At 42.9% G+C, this 6385-nt stretch overlaps 1 pseudogene; it reads left to right on the top strand.

Moving 5' to 3' along the window:
* The first annotated feature begins 209 nt into the window (after positions 1 to 209).
* LOC145607401 (putative inorganic phosphate transporter 1-3 pseudogene) lies at positions 210 to 6161 on the top strand (annotated as a pseudogene).
* Positions 6162 to 6385: the final 224 nt, after the last annotated feature.

Here is a 6385-nt window from a genome sequence, read left to right as displayed (position 1 = left end):
ATATGCTTGAAGGTCAAAACAAAAAAAAATTGAAGCCTCAATTCTAGCTAAGTTTGTATTTTAATTTCTCACATTTCATTATCTACTTTGTCTAGGAATGTAAAATTCTTTTGCAAGATTATATTGCAGGGCAAGTGTTATGTAAAGATCAAAATTATATTAGGAGGCTACTGAAAACAAAAATTTATTAATTAGTAGTAAATTGAGTCATGTTAGAAGGGCAGTTGCAAGTGCTTAACGCGCTTGATGTGGCCCGAACACAATGGTACCATTTCAAGGCTATTGCGATTGCTGGTATGGGATTCTTTACGGATGCATATGACTTGTTCTGTATCTCCATGGTAGCGAGGCTGCTTGGACGTTTGTACTACACTGTCCCTGGCGCGGAGCACCCAGGGAACTTGCCTATTAATGTTGCAGTTGCTGTAAATGGGGCCGCGCTTTTTGGTACATTATTTGGGCAGCTTTTCTTTGGTTGGCTTGGAGATCATATGGGAAGAAAAAAGGTTTATGGTGTAACATTGATTTTGATGATTTTTTCGTCTTTTGCTTCGGGGCTTTCCTTTGGGAAAACTGCCAAGGGTGTAATGGCTGGTCTTTGTTTTTTTCGATTTTGGCTTGGGTTTGGTGTTGGAGGGGAATACCCTCTTTCGGCTACTATCATGTCTGAGTATGCTAACAAGAAGACTCGTGGGACATTTATTGCCGCGGTTTTTGCTATGCAAGGCATGGGTATCTTAGCCGGTGGGATTGTGGCCTTAATTGTTTCAGCGGCCTTTGAAAGGAAGTTTAAACCTCCCCCTTTTAATGTAGACCCTGTGGCGTCTATCCCTCGGGAGGCAGACTATAAGAGATAGTGAATATTTGCCGTAGGCTTCTCATTGATCAAACATCAATATATATACAAGCCTAGTCTAGGGTTAACAACTAAGGACATATTAGTAAATTACAAGCTAATATATACATAAGATTATTTACATAATCTAACACACCCCCGCAGTCGAAACGGGAGATCTGCGGACGCTGAGACTGTCCCTAAAATCATCAAATAAAACCCGCGGCAGACCTTTGGTGAAAATGTCTGCAATCTGGTACCGGGACAGAACATGTAGTACACGGACCTCACCCCGTTGTACTTTCTCACGAACAAAATGAATATCAAGTTCAATGTGCTTCGTTCGTTGATGCTGAACAGGGTTGCCGGAAAGATATATAGCACTTACATTGTCACAATAAACCAATGTAGCTTGAGCAACCATGTAGCTCGAGTAATAAATTCCGAATCCAACAGGACTCAGAAACAACATTAGCAACCCCCCTGTACTCCGCTTCAGAGCTAGACTTCGACAATGTAGGTTGTCGTTTCGAAGACCAAGAAATCAAATTATCACCAAGAAAAACACAGTAGCCGGATGTAGAGCGACGAGTATCAGGACAACCGGCCCAGTCTGCATCGGTGTAAGACAAGATAGAGGTGATAGATGATTTGTACAATTGCAAGCCGAAATCAGTCGTACCTTTTATGTAACGTAGAATGCGTTTCAGAGCATCCATATGAGCAACTCTGGGAGAATGCATAAATAAGCAGACCTGTTGAACTGCATAGGCAATTTCAGGTCGAGTGAAAGTGAGGTACTGCAGAGCTCCACATAAGCGACGATACAATGTAGGATCCGAAAATAGATCACCTGAGTCTGTGCTCATTTTCCCTTTAGAATCAACCGGAGTCGGAGAAGGATTACAATTAGCCATGCCTGCCTTTTCAAGAATTTCACTTGCATACTTTTTCTGAGACAAAAATAATCCATTCTTGGTAAGAGTCACGGCAATACCTAAGAAATAACTCAGATTGCCTAAATCCTTCATAGCAAATTCGGAGCTGAGCCGAGAAATGATATGACGACGAAGAGAGTAGGAGGAAGCGGTGAGCACAATGTCATCAACATATAATAATAAATATGCAATGTCACGACCATGGTGATAAATGAACAAAGAAGTGTCACATTTGCTGTTAGTAAAACCAATAGTACTCACAAAATCAGCAAATCGTTGATACCAAGCTCTAGGTGCCTGTTTGAGACCATATATGGACTTCCGGACTAAACAGACATGATCAGGACGATCAGGATCCTTGAAACCCAATGGTTGATACATATAAACTGTTTCATTCAAATTACCATGTAAAAATGCATTTTTAACATCCAATTGATGAATTGGCCAAGAGCGAGACAATGCAATGCTAAGAACCACTCGAATAGAAGCCGGTTTGACAACCGGACTGAAAGTTTCACCACAATCAATACCTTCCCGTTGAGTTTTACCGTCACCAACAAGACGAGCCTTATGTCTTTCAAATGAACCATCAGAATTTGTCTTATGTCGAAATATCCACAAAGAGCGAATAACATTGACATTAGACGGTCTTGGAACCAAATCCCAAGTACCATTAGCAATAAGAGCATCATATTCTTCCTGCATAGCAATTTTCCAATTATGGTCACGAAGGGCATGAACCGGGTTCTTTGGAATAGGTGAGATGGAGGTAGAAATATGTAGAGCATGATCTTGGTATTTTGGATTGGGTTTGTAGATTCCATGTTGGCTACGAGTAGCCATGTGATGGTGTGGTTGAGGTGCGGTGTTAGGGGAAAGAGAAGGCTGAGATGAGGCAGGGGAGGTAGGACTCGGTGCTATAGGAGAGTGGGGAGGGGAAGGAGCTGCTGTGGGAGGAGAGGGAGGGGAGTGAGCTGCCAGGTGCTGAGCAGACTGGAGCATATCGTGCTGTCCAGGACTGCCCGACCCAGCGCCTGCTGGGTATCCATCGGGCTGGACAGACGACGGAGCATCAGGTGCTACCCTTCCCACTCCAGCCCCTGCTGGATCCCGTGTGGGCGAGGCCGCACGGTGATGCTCGTGCTCAGTAGAAGAAATAGGAAGTTGCTGCACTATAGGGTGATGCATAGCATCCGAAACATCACCTAAAAAATCATAGGTGTGTTTAGTCGGAGTATGAATCTTGGAAAATGGAAAAACCGACTCATCGAACCAAACATGTCTAGCTATTATAATTTTGCGACTCGATATATCAAAACACTTGTAACCCCTATGATTAGACGGATAACCAATAAAAACACAAGGAGAGGAACGAGATTGAAGTTTGTGAATTTTAGAGGATGGGAAAAGAGGGTAACATAGACAACCAAATACTCTAAGGTGAGAATAATCGGGATGCTTTTGATATAGAATTTGAGTCGGAGATTTGTAGCCTAGAATTTTTGTAGGTAGGATGTTATGAAGGTATGTTGCCATTTCCAAAGCATGATGCCAAAAGGTGGGAGGCATAGAAGCATGACTAAGAAGAGTACGAACAACATTGTTGATCGTTTTAATTTTTCTCTCAGCTTTGCCATTTTGAGGTGAGGAATATGGACAAGAGAAGCGAAAGGTCATGCCATGTTGGTCACAAAATTTTTGAAAAGGAGTGTTAGTAAATTCCGTTCCATTGTCACATTGGAAGGCTTTTACTTCCCGTTCAAATTGAGTCTTAATATATGTTCGTACACGAAGAAATAAGTTATAAACTTGAGACTTTGATGAGATAGGAAAAGTCCATAAGAAATTCGTGTAATTGTCAAGAAAAAGAACATAATATCTATGACCGAGAGAGCTAAGGACGGGAGATGTCCATAAATCACTGTGAACGATATCAAATGGCATAGTAGTATGAGACATAGAATCATAAAAAGGCAATTTCATTAATTTTCCCAACGGACAAGAATGACAAATATGTTTTGGAGCCTTATTACAAATTATGAGATTACTACTACGCAAAGAGCTAAGAATTACATTGCCCGGATGACCTAAACGGGAATGCCACACACTAGGAGACAAAACTGCATAAGCTGACGGATTTGAACAGGAAATGAGGTGACGATCATTGAAGAAGGGATATAGATCGCCACGGCTATTACATCTCACTATTTTGCTCCCCGTCTGCAAATCCTTCACAGAAAACCCAAACGGATCAAATTCAATTGACACATTATTATCAGAAGTGAACTTTCTAACGGAAATAAGATTTTTGACAAGTTTGGGCACGTGTAGGACATTGTTTAGGTGAAGTGTGTTTGGGATTAGAGATTTGTGACCATAACCATGAATTGGAACTTTGCTACCATCACCAACAATAATAGAATTATTATCATTTTTGCTCAAAGGAATATATGAAGCCAAATTACCTTGTGAGTGTGACATATGTGATGTTGCTCCTGTATCCATGTAGTAGTTCGGATCGGCAAGGGACATAGTGTGCATAGCTTGCTCGATGTTGGTCGGAACATACCCCGAATTGGAAGGAGAGTTGGTCACAAAGTAGGCCTGTGAGGGACGAGGGCCTAGGACCCCCTGCTGCTGCCCGGAACGAGGAGGCGCCCAATTGAACTGAGCTGGACCCGGAGCCTGGGAGGGGTACGGGCAGGGTGGAGTGGGCCATGGGTTTTGACCCCAATAGGCCCACGGAGGAGGAAGCATCCACCCTGCCTGCTGCTGTTGCATCTGCTGCTGCTGGTGTGGCGCAGGAGCACGTTGCTGCTGTTGTGGGTGCTGGTGGTTGCTCCTGCCGCCGGCATTACCGCCAGAACCACCACCTGACCCGCCGGAGCCCTTTCCTTTTCCGGTGCCCTTTGTCTTGCTATTTTTCCGGCCTTGATTCCGGGAATTATTCCCACGATTTCCACTCTAATCGTTGCCAAAAAGCTTTCTCGGCATCCGTAGGCTCGGGTGACTTGTTAGAGGAATCAACGGCTGGAGGAAGGATATGGTCGATGACCAAATTAGCACGGCAATGCAATTGAAATAGGGTCGACCAGCTGTTGTACAGAGTTCCTTTGTAGTCAAGAGTAACAGGGATGCACGCCTTGATGTTGGGGACCATGGTGGCTGGATGAAGCTTGCTTGAATCAGCCATGGAAGAAGAAGAAAAGAAACAGAGGTTGCGGAAGAGAGGCAGTAGGAGAATTTTAGGGAGAAAATTAACCTAAGCTCGTGATACCATATAAGAGATAGTGAATATTTGCCGTAGGCTTCTCATTGATCAAACATCAATATATATACAAGCCTAGTCTAGGGTTAACAACTAAGGACATATTAGTAAATTACAAGCTAATATATACATAAGATTATTTACATAATCTAACACAGACTATATTTGGCGGATTGTCTTGATGTTCGGAGCCTTTCCTGCTGCCCTTACATACTATTGGCGTATGCAAATGCCTGAGACTGCTAGGTACACCGCTCTTGTAGCAAAGAACCCTAGACAAGCTGCTGAGGATATGTCGAAAGTCCTCAATGTTCATCTAGACGCGGAGGAAGAGAGGGTTGAGAGGCTAGTACGAAGTGAGAGGCATAAGTTCGGGCTATTCTCACGTGAATTTGCTAGCCGGTATGGTATTCGCCTCCTAGGAACCACCAGTACTTGGTTCTTACTCGACATTGCATTTTATAGTCAAAACCTTTTTCAAAAGGATCTTTACTTCTCCGTGGGTTGGATCCCACCAACGGATGAGATGAGTGCTATAAGGGAGGTTTACCTAATAGCGAGATTTTCAACCTTGATCGCTCTTTGTGGAACCGTCCCTGGATACTGGTTCACTGTCGCTTTCATAGATGTAATTGGACGATGGTGGATTCAGATGATAGGATTCTTTTTCATGACAATTTTCATGTTCGCCATTGCCTTTCCCTATGACCATTGGAACTCAAAGGACCACCGTATTGACTTCCTCATTTTATACGGTCTAACCTTCTTCTTTGCCAACTTTGGTCCGAATGCCACCACCTTCGTTGTACCAGCTGAGATATTCCCTGCTAGGCTCAGGTCCACGTGCCACGGTATATCAGCTGCAGCAGGGAAGGCCGGGGCTATAATTGGAGCCTTCGGGTTCCTATACGCCTCCCAAGAGGAGGACCCGAGTAAGAGAAGTCATAACTATCCGTCTGGTATAGGCAAGAAGAAGTCCCTTATCATTCTTGGTGTGATCAACTTCATGGGTATGCTATGCACTTTCTTGATTCCTGAACCAATGGGTAAATCTCTTGAAGAATTGGCTGGAGAAGTTGATGTTGACAATGCTGAAAATTACTACAAAGTGATAGTTTGAAAACTAGTAAAACTGAATGATCAACTAAGCTACTGTTTTGTAATTTCTTAACATACAAATTATACAGCTCAAAATTCATTTGCTTCATTTTGGAGCCTTTTTCTCTCTAAAAATTGATTCAATTTGTTGTACATCTTAGCTTGGTTTTGTTGTTTGCGTTGTGTATTAGGCTCAATTTGATAAATAAGGTGTTTGGGAAAATCAAAACGCCTTTTATTTCTTTG

This window comes from Chenopodium album, chromosome 23 (genome assembly GCF_948465745.1).
Source record: "Chenopodium album chromosome 23, dcCheAlbu1.1, whole genome shotgun sequence".
Lineage (NCBI taxonomy): Eukaryota > Viridiplantae > Streptophyta > Magnoliopsida > Caryophyllales > Amaranthaceae > Chenopodium > Chenopodium album.
This window is presented reverse-complemented; position numbering and strand designations above follow the sequence as displayed.